The 17,869-nt window shown below is 51.4% G+C and overlaps 2 long non-coding RNA genes across 2 annotated transcripts in view; both read right to left on the bottom strand.

Moving 5' to 3' along the window:
* LOC144736716 (uncharacterized) overlaps positions 1–17,869 on the bottom strand; it is a 501,200-nt gene that overhangs the window by 155,238 nt on the left and 328,093 nt on the right. The gene's annotated exons all lie outside the window — the stretch shown is intronic.
* Positions 9,140–12,053, bottom strand: LOC144736686 (uncharacterized). Its single transcript, XR_013588799.1, has 3 exons — positions 12,017–12,053; positions 10,123–10,170; positions 9,140–9,206 (listed from the first exon to the last, which is right to left on the bottom strand). It is a non-coding gene; the product is annotated as an uncharacterized LOC144736686 (long non-coding RNA).

Below are 17,869 nucleotides of genomic sequence, written 5' to 3' on the forward strand. Positions count from 1 at the left end.
TTCCCCCACCCCGAACCCCACGATCTGAAAGCCCCTCTCACCGCCTCCCCGAGTCTCTAAAATGAATTAATCGAAACCGCAAAGCTGCGTTTTAAACAAGTGTGTGTGTGTGTGCGTTCCGGTAATATGAAGCATTTAGATCGAGAGAGAAGTGAATGCGTGTTGTCATCGAGGGGGGGTGGGGCTAGGGGGGGCTGGGGGGGGACGGGGGGGGGCTGGTGGGGCTAGGCGGGCTGGGGGGGGGGGCTGGGGGGGACGGGGGGGGGGCAGCGAAAATATTTCCTCCGTTGTATAGTAGTGTCGCCTTCGTCACGCCGTAGAGGTGAACCGATCGATTGATTGATCGATTGATCGATAGATCGATTGATTGATCGAACGATCGATCGACATATTGATTTAACGATTGATCGATATATTGATTTATCGATTGATTGATCGATCGATTGATTTCATGCGCTTGGGATGACGTGCATTTCAGTCTCAGGCTAGAACCCATCATATTTATATTTGTTTGTTGAACTGCTTTCGCACCGAACGTAGCCAACCGCGCTAATCTGGAGGTTCGGGCGGACAGGGGGAAGGACAAGAAACTGAAGACAACAAAAATAAAGACGAGAAGAGGTTTCCCCCCTTTGTTCCGGCAACAAAACAGATGTGTTAAGATGTTAAAACACCAAACTGAAACCTTTTTACAAGGAATCATGTGTGCATTAACCACAATGCTTGTGGTCAGAATGCAAACAAAAAACACACTCTGATGGTATATAATGCATTGTCCTTGAAACTGATTGGTCCACACCAGAGACAGCTTTCTTTTGAGCCTCGTCTCAAACGATGCTAGACCATGGGACGCCAAAAAAAAGATGAAAAATAAGTTCAAAACAGATGAGTTTTCAATCGAAGCACCATCTTTGGTTTTTTCGGTAAAGTCACGTAGGTACATTTTAAAAATAAATTAAATCACGACGTTTCGGGCGCAACACAAGCACCCTTCTTCAGGTTGGGGACAACTTAGCGAAAGCATAACCGCTTAAGTGCGAGCCACACTGTGACTTTACCGAAAAAAACAAAGAGTATGAATCCTTGCAGTCACGAAAACTTCAAATCTAGAATTCGGCACCATCTGTTTCATCGGAATTTTTCGTTCAAAAATGCAAAGCATCTCACGGGCCGGTGTCAACATCGTTCCACGGCTCATCAACGCGTTCGCCATTCTGCCCAAACCGATTTTGGCGAACTGACATAATGCAGGAGCGTGATACGCGGTGGTTTTGGCTGCTGCAGCTCCTTACGATTAAAATCTCCCTCCCTTTATTGCTGCTAATCCTACTTCCTCCTTTTATCACTGCTAATCCTACATAATACACGAGCATAATATGACTTTGAGACCCCCCCCACCACCACCTACACATTCCACAAGGAGTGACTAATCCCATATCTGCATTTTCCATCAATATGCTTAATTCCGCTGTTGATATGTAAACTCCTTTGTCAAGGCGCTCTCCTCCCCCCGACCCAGATTAAATATACGCTGCCAAGCTTGGCGGTGTTCATTGGGACGCTGTCTTTCCGACAGCTGTGTTTCTTCACCTGAGGACGGCTGCTTGTGTTGTGGCCGAAACGTCGTGAGAATTTTTATTTTATGTTTAATTTTATCATTTTATTATTTCCCTTCTACGCGACTTTACCGAAAGAACCAAGAAGACGAACTGACAGTCGTTAGTATTTGCAGTGCGTAGAACTTCTTTCGCACCGTACGTCACCAACCGTGCTTATAGTAGGTGCGTGGGGCGGAGGGGGGGGGCAACTAAACACACACACGCAAAGTCAGGACACGTAGGGTAGGCTATAGCTATGTTAACCAAGCACGCAAGGTTATACTGGTAGGAACCACCTGGTTCCACCAGTCCACAGGGGATTATTGTGTCCGTCCGTCCGTCGTGCAGGGAGGGGCTGGGTGGTGAGGGAGGGGCTGGGTGGGGAGGGGAGGGGCAGGGTGGGAGGGGTGGGGCTGGGTGGGGAGGGGCTGGTCACCCCGTGGTGCCCGTATAAAACTCAACGTTTAACCTACTCACGCCGGCTTGTGCCCGCCCTCACAGTCGGGCATATTTGCGGAATACACCACGCCGCCGTTGACCCTGGCCATTGACCGAGCAACCCAACGTTCCTACCAGCATCCTCCGCAGGACAATGTGTTTTAATGCGTTTCAACGAATGTTCAGACCGTACTTCCGCCAACATTAATACATGATTTTTCTTTTGAAACGAACGCAGGATTTGTTGTTGTTGTTGTTGTTAAGATGATCATCTGCCCGCGGTGCATGTAAGATCGCGCAATCACTGGGGTGTGTAATCTTGGAGACGTTAATGGGTTATCGTCGTTTTTTCTGCCGACTCAATTCGCTCACCGGGTTCCTCGGCCGACGTTTTGTCAACGGCGCGTTGGAGGTTGACCGCGCGCAGATAGACGACTCGCAACAAAAGTCGGTGCGAATACCGACGATGTTAGATACAACAGTAACTTAAAGAAACAACAACAATACAAAACAAACTTTCAATGCCAGCGTCAACATAAGTGAAACAACCCTCATGTGTCCTGACTTGTGGGCCACCCCCCGTATGTTTTTTTTACATTGCCACTCAAAAGGTCACGGGGGTCACGTGATAATAACAACAACAATTTTAAAAGTTTCAAGCGGCCTTAAGCGATCGTTTTCAGGCGCGCAATGCGTGGGTGGGAGAGGCGGTGAAATGAGTTTAACGTTAAAACTAGCAAAGACGAAGAAGCCGAAGTGAATGAACACGTTTGAAAATAAGTAAAGCGAGACAAAGCCATACTCTCAGTTCTTTCGGTAAAGTCACGTAGGTAAAAAATGAAATTAAAATTAATAAAAATAAAACAATAAAAATCACGACGTTTCGGAGGCAACACAAGCTTCCGTCTTCACCTGAAGACTCTTAGTTCTTTCGGTAAAGTCACGTAGGTAAAAAATGAAATTAAAATTAATTAAAATAAAACAATAAAAATCACGACGTTTTATTAATTTTAATTTCTGATAGCGAGCAGCACCTATGAAGGCCGGTCACGGTTAACGACAGGGGGGGGGGTGGGTGGCCATCACAACGCTCGGCCGCCTTTGTCTCCCCAGCGGCGATGTTTAAGCATTGCAGGGAACACGTGCCAACATTATCCCACCCTCACAGCAGCCTCCAAACAACGTCACTGCAAGAGTCGGGGCCAATTCGAGAATTGCACTTTTTTTTCTCTGCCTCTCTCTGCCTCTCTCTCCCTCCCTCTCGGAATACTCCGTTACGGTTTAAATCGGTTTCGCTCATTACGAATTCGGGTGTTTGACACACTAAGACAAAGACCCCCCGTATAGCCTGCACAGATCTGCCGGGGCAAGTGCTGTTAGCGAGCGGCACCTAGGAAGACCGGCACTGTGGCACACGAGGGGGTGGGTGACCTCGGGGAGACCCAGGACCGGTTCAGATTAATCGTGTGCTGGTGTTGGCCGTGAGCGGGAATCGAACTCGGGGCCGCCGGGTTCATCGGCCACGATCATCCCGGCAAGGGGCTGTTTGCGAGCGCCTACCGGGGTCCGGCAGCGTGTCCCGCGATGCGACGATGCCGACTTGCGGCCTGAAAAACCTCGCGTCTCCGATCCGGCCACGGATTCTCTACTCGGGGCCGTCCGTAGGTGGGGGGAGGGAGGAGGGGGGGCGGTGGGGGGTGCGGGGCCCGGGGCAAATCACGCCGTGTGGGTCACCCCCCCACCCACCCACCCACTCCCCAAAGACTTAAAACGAAACATAAATTATTACATCCGACACCGTGATGTCGTAGCGCGGTGGGGTCTCTCCCAAAGCGCCACGGTGGCTAGGAGATGTTAACTACCTCGCCTGGTGTACAGGAGGTCGTGGGTTCGATCCCGAGCATGACGCCTGCTGCTGTATATTTGGAGTTTGCGTCTCTCTCTCATCATCATCATCACGGTGGCTAGGAGATGTTAACTACCTCGCCTGGTGTACAGAAGGTCGTGGGTTCGATCCCGAGCATGACGCCTGCTGCTGTATATTTGGAGTTTGCGTCTCTCTCTCATCATCATCATCACGGTGGCTAGGAGATGTTAACTACCTCGCCTGGTCTACAGGAGGTCGTGGGTTCCATCTTGACCCTGACGCCTACTGGTAAAATGAAAATGTTTGTAGTTTAATCACGGGGTCCGGGGCAGTGGCCCCGATGATTCTCCGTGCCCTAGGGAGGACGCCTTTGTCTCTGCTACACAGAGACGATGATGATGATGATGATGAAGTCGACCAGAGCAGGCGACTCGCTCACTTTAGCAAAGCTCATTGTTCTAAATTGAAAAACTAATTTCTTTAGAGCTGCTTTTTTGTGTTTAGGTTGGTGTCCTTCCCCCGCATCTCCGATTCGGCACGGTCGGCTACGTACGGTGCGAAAGAAGTTCAACGCACGTACATACGTGCGTACATAAACATTGTTGGCATAGGGTTTGCGGTTCGAATCCGACAGGACGCCCTGGTCAATGCCGCCGGTGAGTGTGCTCACCAAGGAAGCGCTCCGGCTACGCGAGAGTCGGTACCCCGGGGCCTGCAGGCGTCACGGTGCGAAGTGTGCGAGCGAAAAGGAAAATTTTATTGAAATGATTTAACTGGGGGACACATTTTTTGTTGAAACGAAAAATCGGGAAACGCGGTGCGATTGTTACCTCCTGTGCACTACGAAAGACGTAAATTTGCAGGACCACGAGTGGTGAGATTCATTGCAGCTAACCATGGCAAGCTAGCGTAGTTAATAATAATGATGAACTAAATACGAATTAATGTTGCCTTTGGGTAATAAGGCAATTAGAGTCGTCAAGAGATATGTAAGTCCTGTCTTGAAAACTCACCTCTTTCGACTGGTCTCTACCCACCACTAGTTCTGCGCGTTTACCCTGATTCTGAGTGAGTGGGTGGGTGAGTAGGTGAGTGAGTGGGTGAGTGGGTGTGTGAGTGGGTGAGTGGGTGTGTGAGTGGGTGAGTGGGTGAGTGAGTGGGTGTGTGAGTGGGTGAGTGAGTGGGTGGGTGAGTGAGTTGGTGAGTGAGTGGGTGGGTGAGTAGGTGAGTGAGTGGGTGTGTGAGTGGGTGAGTTGGTGAGTGAGTTGGTTAGTGAGTGGGTGAGTGTTTGGGTGAGTGAGTTGGTGAGTGAGTGGGTGGGTGAGTAGGTGAGTGTGTGGGTGTGTGAGTGGGTGAGTGGGTGAGTGTGTGGGTGTGTGAGTGGGTGAATGGGTGAGTAGGTGAGTGAGTGGGTGAGTAGGTGAGTGAGTGGGTGAGTGAGTGGGTGAGTTGGTGAATGAGTGGGTGTGTGAGTGGGTTGGTGAGTAAGTGGGTGGGTGAGTAGGTGAGTGAGTGGGTGAGTGAGTGGGTAGGTGAGTGAGTGGGTGAGTGAGTGGGTGAGTGGGTGTGTGAGTGGGTGAGTGAGTGGGTGAGTGAGTTGGTTAGTGAGTGGGTGGGTGAGTAGGTGAGTGAGTGGGTGTGTGAGTGGGTGAGTGAGTTGGTGAGTGAGTTGGTTAGTGAGTGGGTGAGTGTTTGGGTGAGTGAGTTGGTGAGTGAGTGGGTGGGTGAGTAGGTGAGTGAGTGGGTGTGTGAGTGGGGGAGTTGGTGGGTGAGTGGGTGAGTGGGTGAGTGTTTGGGTGAGTGAGTTGGTGAGTAAGTGAGTGGGTGGGTGAGTAGGTGAGTGAGAGGGTGAGTGAGTGAGTGTGTGACTGGGTGAGTTGGTGGGTCAGTGGGTGGGTAAGTGGGTGAGTGAGTGGGTGGGTGAGATAATAAATACTACTCCAAAGTGTTCACATTTTTTTGAAGCATCCTGCATTTTTCTAGATTTGAAGTTTTCGTGTCTGCAATGATCCATACTCTTTGGTTCTTTCGGTAAAGTCACGTAGGTGAAAAAGAAAAATTTAAATCACAATTTTTTATTATTGTTTATTTTTTCACCTAAGTGATTTTATCGAAAGAACCAAAAAGTACGCACCCTGTATTTATTTATCTATCCTGGAGGAATCCGATAAGCTATAAAGCTCTTTCTTTTTTTTCAGACGCTGTCTCCCCGACAGACCTGAGGACGGCTGCTTGCGTTGTGGCCGAAACGTCGTGAGAATTATTTTATTAGGTTTTATTTTTATTATTTTATTACTTCCCTTCTACGTGACTTTACCGAAAGAAGCAAGAGGAAAAAAGCTCTTCCTTTTAATTAAAAGAGTGAGAATATACGGTGGGCGGTGTGGACGGTGTGCGGGTGGAAGTGTGGAGTTCTACGCTAAATTCTTTGTGGGGCTTTGACCCAACCTCACCATCGTGCGGCAACAGTGACGAATGGAACGAATGAAACGAATGGAACGAATGAAACGAACGAAACGAATGAAACGCGTCCCGGCAAATTGGGCGAGAGCCGAGGCCGTCCCAAGCGGCGAGTCGGTTGCACGCGTGCAAGCGGCGCGCAACTGAGTCGCAAGAAAGTTGCCTGCAACCGATTGCCATGCGAGCGGGTTGCACGTAAGCAGGTTTCAACCATATTACGCGGAGGCAAGTTGCATTTAATCGAGTTGCTTGCGACTGAGTTGCAACCGAGTTGCAGCGAAGTGACACGTAGCAGAGTTGCAAGCAACCGAGTGGCAACAAAGTTGCAGCAAAGTTACACGCAGCCGAGTTGCAAGCAACCGAGTGGCAACCAAGTTGCAGCAAAGCTACACGCAGCCGAGTCGCAAGCAACGGAGTGGCAACAAAGTTGCAGCAAAGTTACACGCAGCCGAGTTGCAAGCAACCGAGTGGCAACCAAGTTGCAGCAAAGCTACACGCAGCCGAGTCGCAAGCAACCGAGTGGCAACCAAGTTGCAGCGAAGTTACACGTAGCCGAGTTGCAAGCAACCGAGTGGCAACCAAGTTGCAGCAAAGTTACACGCAGCCGAGTCGCAAGCAACCGAGTGGCAACCAAGTTGCAGCGAAGTTACACGTAGCCGAGTTGCAAGCAACCGAGTAGCAACCAAGTTGCACGCAACCAAGTTGCACGCAACCGATCGCTCGGGTGTGGATCCGGCTCAGCGCTGTGCAGGGTCGACGGGTAAATTGTGGCGGCCGTTGCCAGCGACACGAGCGACATCGCATTGATGCAGAACAACGACACGATCGGTGACGATACACGGGGGAATGGGGGGGGGCGGGGAGGATTTCACTCGAATTCGACTCCATCTCCAGCGCAGGACGTGCCCCTGCATCCTCACCGCCAGGCGTTGCCGTCACCTGTGGGCACAAATGGAATGTAAAGCGTCGTGCCAAGGGGGGGGGGGGTGACCCCCTCCCCCAAACCCCCAAAGTAAATTCAGGACACGTAGGGTTATAAAAACAAAGTTGCTTGAAAATTTTGCTAAAATATTTTTTTATTTGACAAACGTTCCGACGGACTGTTCCGTGCGCACGAATGCGCGACACCAGCCCACAGGGGATTATTGTGTCCGTCCGTCGTGCAGGGTGGGGCTGGGTGGGGAGGGGCTGGTCACCCCGTGGTGCCCTTATAAAACTCAACGTCTAACCTACTCACGCCGGCTTGTGCCCGCCCTCACAGTCGGGCATATTTAGCGGAATACACCACGCCGCCGTTGACCCTGGCCATTGACCGAGCAACCCAACGTTCCTACCAGCTCCCTCCGCAGGAATGTGTTAATGTTACCACTGTCCCTCGTTCAGCGCGTGTGAACAACCAATTGAGCGCCGTCGTCTTTAGCCGAGGTTTATTTTTCCTCTTCCGTTTTGAAAATCGTCATCCGAAATAGGAGGAAGAGAAATGCACGACTAATAACGATAAGAGGTCAAATATTAACTTGAATAAATAATTAAAAAAAATTAATGTCAGTGATAAAATAAATGAAATAACACCGTGTGTCCTGACTTTGGGGCCCATCCTGTATATATCACTTCATAATCAGTGGCATCATTTTTCAATACTCTACATCATCATTGCGTTACGACTTGGTGAGATGTTAACTACCTCGCCTGGTATACAGGAGGTCGTGGATTCGATCCTGACCCTGACGCCTGCTTCTGTATATTTGGAGTCTGCGTGTCTCTCTCTCATCATCATCACGGTGGCTAGGAGATGTTAACTACCTCGCCTGGTATACAGGAGGTCGTGGATTCGATCCTGACCCTGACGCCTGCTGCTGTATATTTGGAGTTTGCGTCTCTCTCTCTCATCATCATCATCACGGTGGCTATGAGATGTTAACTATCTCGCCTGGTCTACAGGAGGTCGTGGGTTCGATCCTGACCCTGACACCTGCTGCTGCATATTTGGAGTTTGCGTCTCTCTCTCCCTCTCATCATCATCATCACAGTGACTAGGAGATGTTAACTACCTCGTCTGGTCTACAGGAGGTCGTGGATTCGATCCCGACCCTGACGCCTGCTGCATATTTGGACTGTGCGTCTCTCTCTCCCTCTCATCATCATCATCATCATCACCACGGTGGCTAGGAGATGTTAACTACCTCGCCTGGTATACAGGAGGTCGTGGATTCGATCCCGACCCTGACGACTGTTGCTGTATATTCGGAGTTTGCGGTATCTCTCTCTCTCCCCATGGTCGCGTGCTTTGTCATACGACGTCTTGCTTGGGATACGACGTCTTGCTTGGGATACGACGCGCTTGCTAGAACTTGTATGGGTCGTGATGAGTCACCGTGTACCCGCGTAGACCCCCCGTTCACGACTGAAACAAAGTGCCGCTCCTCAGTCTGCCTGTACAGTGTAGATCTCGTTCAGTGCACAACCCTTAATTTTTTTACGCGTTTATTTTAACTTATGTATGCATTTTAGTAATAAGTGGTGTCTAAATTATTTTATACAACCCCATGAATGTATAAAGTGCCATATAAAATATAATTTCTTATACTCTGGAACGGATTCTTTCCTTTCCCTTTATTTCTTATGGGAAAAAGATTCGTTTGGTACACGTCATTTTCGGTATAAGTCCTACCACCTTCTGGAACGAATTAACGACGCGTACCGAGGTACCACTGGAAACTGGAAACGGAACCGGACCTAGGGCGGTCGGGCGGCCGGGCGGTCGGTCCGCATTCACATGGGTAAGTGGAGGCTGCCGTCTTCCCACTTGCTCGCCTTCCCGTTGCTCTGACTCAGCGCTTGCTCTGTGGCGAGTCAGCAGACACACACACAGACACACACACAGACACACACACACGAGGAGAGAGAGAACGCGCGCGCGTGTGTGTGTGTAGCGGTTAGCGCTACGCTGCGCTATGAACCCCGGCGACCCGAGTTCGATTCCCGCTCACGGCCAACACCGGTGACGATTATTTGAACCGGTCATGGGCCTCCCCTAGGTCGACTCAGCCTCAAATGAGTACCTGGTGCGGTGTGTAAACATCATCACTAGGGAGACAAAGGCGGTCGGGCGTGGTGCTGGCCACCCACCCCCTCGTGTACCGTTGCGGCCTTCATAGGTGCTCGCTAACAGCACTTGCCCCTGCAGTCTGTTAAGGCTATATGGGGGATCGTTGTCTTTGTGTCCCTGTGTGTGTGACCCTGTGTGTGCGTGTCCCTGTGTGTGCGTGTCCCTGTGTGTGTTTGTCCGTGTCCCTGTGTGTGACCCTGTGTGTATGTGTCCCTGTGTGTGTGTCCGTGTGTGTGTGTGTCCCTGTGTGTGACCCTGTGTGTGTGTGTGTCCCTGTGTGTGTGTGTGTCCCTGTGTGTGTGTGTCCCTGTGTGTGTGTCCGTGTGTGTGTGTGTCCCTGTGTGTGACCCTGTGTGTGTGTCCGTGTGTGTGTGTGTCCCTGTGTGTGACCCTGTGTGTGTGTCCCTGTGTGTGTGTCCCTGTGTGTGTGTGTCCCTGTGTGTGTGTGTCCCTGTGTGTGCGTGTCCCTGTGTGTGACCCTGTGTGTGTGTGTCCCTGTGTGTGTGTCCCTGTGTGTGTGTGTCCCTGTGTGTGACCCTGTGTGTGTGTCCCTGTGTGTGTCCGTGTGTGTGTGTGTCCCTGTGCGTGTCCCTGTGTGTGTCCCTGTGTGTGCGTGTCCCTGTGTGTGTGTGCTGATCTCAAGCGCTTACCGATGTCAGCCGATCGTCCCATGAGGCCGTAGAACTCATCGGGACTTTCTGAAGTGCACAGCGAGAGATCGACATCAGCATTGCGTGGCAATAGAGGATCGACGCGGCACGCGTGCAATTATAATTACCGTGGTAGTACTCATCCCTTCAAAGACTCTACTGCACCATCTCCGCACGGTATTCGCTCGCTCTCATAGAGACAGAGGGGGTGGGGCTACTCAGAGGCGTCAGGAGGAGGAACTACAGACTACATTATGAAAAACTTTTCTTTTTACTTTACCAGGTAATGCTCACTGAGCTGTAGAGCTCGTGTTCAGAAGCGACTTGGCTATCACAAATGCTAGCTCAACTAAGTGGCCTACCATGTGGAAATGTACAGCAGCCAATTAATATGGAGAGAAAAAACCGACGGACCCAGAGGAAAATCCACGCGACCACGGGGAGAGAAACACCGCAAACTGCAAATATACAGCAGCAGACGTCAGGGTCGGGATCGAACCCACGACCTCCTGCACACCAGGCGAGGGAGTTAACATCTCCTAGCCACCGTGATGATGATGATGGGAGAGAGAGACACGCAAACTCAAAATATACAGCAGCAGGCGTCAGGGTCGGGATCGAACCCACGACCTCCTGTACACCAAGCGAGGGAGTTAACATCTCCTAGCCACCGTGATGATGATGATGGGAGAGAGAGACACGCAAACTCAAAATATACAGCAGCAGGCGTCAGGGTCGGGATCGAACCCACGACCTCCTGTACACCAAGCGAGGGAGTTAACATCTAGCCACCGTGGCGCCCAGACGAGCTTCGCGACGAGGTGCTGGGCGCTACCAACAATTGCCCCAAGCTCTGCGGTCCTCTACATATGGCCAATTAACCCAGCAGGAGACCGGAGCACCAGGAGAAAAATGCATGCGTACGATGGGGGAGGTGGGGGGGGGCGACACACTCTGTCCCCACTCTTGGGTTCTTTCGGTAAAGTCACGTAGGTAGAAAATAAAATAAAAAAATCACGACGTTTCGAACGCAACACAAGCGTTCGTCTTCAGGTGAAAATCACGATAGCTGCGATGTCTGCTGCGAGCAGCACGATGTCTGCTGCCTTGCGCTCGTCAATATCTGAACGTGTGGAGATTAGTCCACACTGGGCTGTACCGCCCTTATCCTGGCAAGCCGGGGTATGACATCTACCCCTCCTCCTCGACGACGACCCACGGATCGGGAGTTTCACAACATTGGTGTGTGCGGTGATACACCAACCCGCGCTGCTACTGCTGCTGTTGCCGAAACAGAGCTGGACTACAGACAGCCACGTGCAGCAGCGCAGCCACCACCACCGCCACCACCACTGCTCCCACCACCACCACCACCACGGCCACGGCCACCACCACCGCCACCGCTGCCACCACCGCCACCACCGCCACCACCATCACGGCCACGGCCACCACCACCACCGCCGCCACCACTACCGCCACCGCCGCCACCGCCAACACCACCACCCGACCACCACCGCCACCACCACCACGGCCACCACCACCACCCGACCACCACCACACCACCACCACCGCTGCCACCACCACCACCACCCGACTACCACCACCGCCACCACCACCACCACCCGACCACCGCCACCACCACCACCGCCACCGCCGCCACCACCGCCACCACCACACCACCACCACCGGCACCACCGGCACCACCACCGTCACTACCACCACCACACCACCACCACCGCCACCACCACCACCGCCACCCTACCACCACCGGCACCACCACCGCCACTACCACCACCACCACACCACAACCACCGGCACCACCAGCAGGCTAAAGGGGCAACCCGCGCGTTACAAATTCTCAGGTCACTAAATCGACTTCAGAGTGCAAACTTACTTTTCTGAAGAACGGGGAAGATATCTTCTTGTTCGTCTGTGGGAGGGAGATGAGTCTATGAGCAACGGGAGATGGTCCGGAAATACCTCATGCCATCTAGCCTGGAGTGGAACTATTTTAAAAAAACGATTTCAAACTATCAACAAATGTTTTAATTTATTTAACCAGATAAGTCTGACTAAGTTGCTATAATAGCTGTTTTTCAGAAGTGACTTATCGTCACCACCATCATCACCATCATCGTGTGGACATTTATGACAGGAGCCAAATACTCGAAGCTCGTGTTGCTGATTCCGAATGCGAAACGGGATAAAAACCCGAAGGAATGCCCCAGAGAAAAATCCACTGGACCACAGGGAGAATTCACGCCATGTGCTTGCACAGTGACGTAATGATCATCATCATCATCATCAGCAGCAGCAGCGCAACTGGACTTGCAATCCATAGGCCGCCGGTTAGATTCGATCTCCAGGCGTGGCAGTTGTTGAAACAATGCTTCGATTTTCGTGTGCAATGTATTGGCATGCACTGTACCTGTATAAAATACACCTGGGAGCCAGAAATGTTTTTGATTGAGAGGGGGTCAAATACTTATTTCCCTCATTAAAATAAAAATCTATTTATGACATTTTTGACATGCGTTTTTCTGGATTTTGTTGTTGTTATTCTGTCTCTCACTGTTCAAATAAACCTACCATTAAAATTATAGACTGATCATTTCTTTGCCAGTGGGCAAACGTACAAAATCAGCAGGGGATCAAATACTTTTTTCCCTCACTGTATATGTGTGTGTGTGGATTAAATTGTTTGCATGGCTCTCGGTGAAAAAACATTGGACCCATACTGGAAGTTCACCAGCATTTGTTCAAAGTAAGCCTGGCCGCTGACCAGAGAGCGAATTTCGATTTAAAGCTTTCGTGACTGCAGGGATTCATCGTCTTGGTTCTTTCGGTAAAGTCACGTAGAAGGGAAATAATAAAATAATAAAAATAAAACAAAATGAAACTAATTCTCACGACGTGACTAATCCCATATCTGCATTTCCCATAAATATGCTAAATTCCTCTTGATATGCAAATTATTTTGTCAAGGCGCTCTTCCCCCTCCAACCCAGCTTAAATATACGCTCCAAGCCTGGGGTGGTTCATTCAGACGCTGTCTTTCCGACAGACCTGTTCTTCACCTGAGGACGGCTGCTTGCGTTGTGGCCGAAACGTCGTGAGAATAATTTTCTTTTCTTTTTATTATTTTATTAATTTTCCTTCTACGTGACTTTACCGAAAGAACCAAGAGGACAGAGAGTGAATGTCTACATCGATCCAGAGGCTTTTCTCGAATTGAACCAACGCTATGCTGATGCGGTGCAATCACATAATCTGGGAGGGGGAGGTTAGTCCTTGTGTTGTGTGAGTGAGAGAGAGAGAGTTGGGAACTCGTGCTGAGTGAGAGAGAGAGAGATGGGAACTTGAACTGCTGCTGGGTTCGTCACCGTCGGAGCGCCTTCCCATGAGACCCACGAACTCATCAAAGTGACGCTTCTTGACCAGGCGGTCTGAGATCCTCTGCAGCAGCCGATCCAGCGCCGAGCCCGACTGCACGGCCAACTCAGACGCAACGCACGGACGATACACTACACTATACACTACATTATACACTACACACACACACGATACACTACACTATACACTACACACACACGATACACTACACTATACACTACACACACACACACGATACACTACATTATACACTACATTATACACTACACAGACGATACACTACACTACACACACACACGATACACTACACTATACACTACACACCCACACGATACACTACACTATACACTACACACACACAATACACTACACTATACACTACACACATGATACACTACACTATACACTACACACACACACGATACACACTCTGCACTATACACTACTCACACACGATACACTACACTATACACTACACACACACACACACGATACACTACACTATACACTACACACACACGATACACACTCTGCACTATATACACTCACAACACTATACAATACACACGATACACACACTACACTATACACTACACACACACGATACACACACTGCCCTATATACATTGCACTATACACACTGCACTTTACACTCACTACACTACACTATACACTACACACACACTATAGACACACACACGATACACTCACTACACTACCGACACTATATACACACACTCGACACGATAGACACACGATACCAATAGTCGCAATTCGCCACTAAGTGGCGGTGAAGTCACCACGGCGCTTGTGCCAGGCTAGGTGCACTTTGAGGCCACGTGAAGTGTCAATGGCTCGCTGGCAGGAGGAGGTCACGGGACAGACCCTGCAGGTGCCATGGGTCAATTGACTGAAATTCCCGTTAGCTGTACCAGCTTGTATTCCCTACTGTGCCAACTCGCTGTGTTTTAGCCACCCGGCGCTCCGCTCGTTGTTGTGAGCGTCGCTCCTCTGCCCGCCGTTGTTGCTGGAGGGCGACTGCCTCCAAATGCCCAGTAGCGTCCTTCACGAGCCTCCTCCACAGAAGCCGATCTTGACACCGCTGGTACCAGTCATAGGCAAGTCCACTCAGCTCCACATCCTCCCGTACCACATCACTCCATCTCTTCTCCAGCCCGTGCCGCGCCCGTTTAGTAGCCCCCTCTATGCGGCCAAACAGAAGCTGTCTTGGGCATGCGGTGGCTGGACATGCGGGCTACGTGACCCAGCCAACGCAGCCTTGCCTACACATGCACTCCTCACACTATACACTATACACACACACTACATACACAATACACACGCTATGTACACACTATACACACATACACACAATACACACGCTATGTACACTATACAAACTATACACACATACACACAATGCACACGCTATACACACAGTATACACTATACAAAGACAAACATCTTCCGTATAGCCTTCACAGACTGTTGGGGCAAGTGCTGTTAGCAAGGACCTATGAAGGAAGGAACGGCACACGAGGGGGTGGGTGGATCAGCACCACGCCCGGTCGCCTTTGTCTCCCCGTTGACAATGTTTACACATCGTTAGGGGCTGGGTCGACCTTGGTGTGTATGGTTTGTTTTCCCCCTTTTTTCTGGCAACAAAACTGAAACCTCTTTACAAGGAATCATGTCACTGCATTAACCACAATACTTGCAGTCAAAATGCAAACAAAAAAATCACTCATAATATGTGCATTGTCCTTGAAACTGATTGGTCCACACCAGAGACAGTTTTCTTTTGAGCCTCGTCTCAATTGATGTTGGACCAGATGACGCCAAAAGGCGTACACATTGAGACGAGGCTGAAAAGAAAGCTGTCTCTGGTGTGGACAAGGACAATTCATATATTATGAGAGTGTGTTTTTTGTTTGCATTTTAACTGCAAGTATTGTGGTTAACGCAGACATGATTCCTTGTAAAAAGGTTTCAGTTTTGTTGCCAGAAAAAGGGGAAACCCCTATTATTATATTTTGGTACTCGCAAAGAAGGTCTAATGATGTATTTAATTGCCTCGGACATTTTGTATTATTTGGTTACCCCGGGTACCGCTATAAGGATCGTATCCAGGCAGGTTCCTTAGTTTCAGTGGCACGCTCCAGGTTCAGCAGCAGAGCCTCCAACTCCTTCCCGGAGTGAGCATCAATGACCAGATCACCAGCACACGTAGCGTGTTTGACCAATCGGGAGCCATACCTCGACCGCACGCGGGCATCGATTCATACTTTCGTTATAAAATTGCTCCGGTACAGCTATGGTAAGCTTATCCAGCTACACGATCGAAAACTAAATTAAATAGTGCGGGAGCCAGAAGACATCCCTGTCGCACCCCAAGGTGAACAGGGAATGGCTCTGACTCCCAGCCACGCAGCTTTACCCATTGCTGTCAACCCATCACGGTTTAACCCCGTATTCTTGTACAGGGAAATTGAGTTTTGAGGTCCATACGGCGTACAGCCGTTGCAATCCGGGCAGCAATTTTTTTTGTCTATTTGTTTGTGTTTCTCCCTCGTGATGGGGCTTTGTAGGATGAACGCTGAGGTTTATAAAGGACACGGGGTGACCGATAAGGTCTAGAATTGGTCTGTAATAAGGTAGGGGCACCGACAAGGGCTTGACATGTTTGTTTTGCCCGCCCAACCATCATGACGGTCATTACTGATTGTGAGCAGAGAGTCAGAGACCTCAAAAGCACCTTAAAACAACCCATAGGCATTGCCCATCGATCGTGTCCAAGCACCTTGACCAGGTCAATAAAGCAGAGATGTAGGTCCTGTTGGAACTCCCTACACCTCTGCTGAAGCAGACGGACAGAGAATAACGTGGGGTCTGCGCAGGACCGCCCGGGCCTGAAAGCACACTGGGGCTCCCGCAAGCCCCCTCTCCTCAATGCGATGTTGAATCATCAATCTTGCCAGGACGTCTCCCGGCACGCTGAGGAGTGGGATGCTCCTATTAAAGTTGTCAAGGTCAGTGTGGGTCACTCCTTCTTGAAGAAGGGGGGGGGGGGGGGGTCGGGGGGGGGGGACCTCCCAGGGGCATCCCTCGATTCCTGCGGAACCCGTGCAGGTGTCGGGTAAAGTTGTGATGGGGTCACTTTGGGGCGCAGTTACCCTCCCTCGGCAATTCGCGTGGGGGGTCATCTCTGCCCGGCGCTTTCCTGGTGTCAGGAGTGGTGGGGAGGGGGGGGTAGGAGGGGGCGCGGGGGAGGGGGGTAAGGGAGGGGTCTCACCTGGTGGGGGGGGGGGCAGGAGGGGGAGGGGGGTAGGGGAGGGGCTAGGGGGGTCTCACCTGTTGGGGAGGGGCAGGAGGGGGCGCGGGGGAGGGGGGTAGAGGAGGGGTCTCACCTAGTGGGGAGGGCGGGGGAGGGGTGTAGGGGAGGGGCTAGGGGGGTCTCACCTGGGGGAGGGGGGGGTAGGAGGGGGGTAGGGGAGGGGCTAGGGGGGTCTCACCTGGGGGAGGGGGGGTAGGAGGGGGGTAGGGGAGGGGCTAGGGGGGTCTCACCTGTTGGGGAGGGGCAGGAGGGGGCGCGGGGGAGGGGGGTAGAGGAGGGGTCTCACCTAGTGGGGAGGGCGGGGGAGGGGTGTAGGGGAGGGGCTAGGGGGGTCTCACCTGGGGGAGGGGGGGTAGGAGGGGGGTAGGGGAGGGGCTAGGGGGGTCTCACCTGGGGGAGGGGCCTGTTGCCCCCCACGGGGAGCAGCCCCCGTCCCGAGGCCCCGCCACAGCCCCCCACGAGGAGCAGGGAGAGCGCCAGGGCCACGGAGCACGCGGCACGGAGCCTCATCATGGCCTGCAGACATCGACACATCATCAACATCATCGTCGTCGTCGTCACCGCCATCAACAACATCACCAACATCAAACTCGCCAACATCAACATCATCATCGTCGTCGTCACCGCCATCAACATCATCGTGGTCGTCGTCGTCACCGCCATCAACAACATCACCAACATCAACATAGCCAACATCAACATCGCCAACATCAACAACATCGTCGTCGTCTTCGTCACCGCCATCAACAACATCACCAACATCAACATCGCCAACATCAACAACATCGTCGTCGTCGTCGTCACCGCCATCAACAACATCACCAACATCAACATCGCCAACATCAACAACATCGTCGTCGTCGTCGTCACCGCCATCAACAACATCACCAACATCAACATCGCCAACATCAACAACATCGTCGTCGTCTTCGTCACCGCCATCAGCAACATCACCAACATCAACATCGCCAACATCAACAACATCGTCGTCGTCGTCGTCACCGCCATCAACAACATCAC

This window comes from Lampetra planeri, chromosome 62, assembly GCF_965212315.1.
Source record: "Lampetra planeri chromosome 62, kcLamPlan1.2.h2, whole genome shotgun sequence".
NCBI lineage: Eukaryota > Metazoa > Chordata > Hyperoartia > Petromyzontiformes > Petromyzontidae > Lampetra > Lampetra planeri.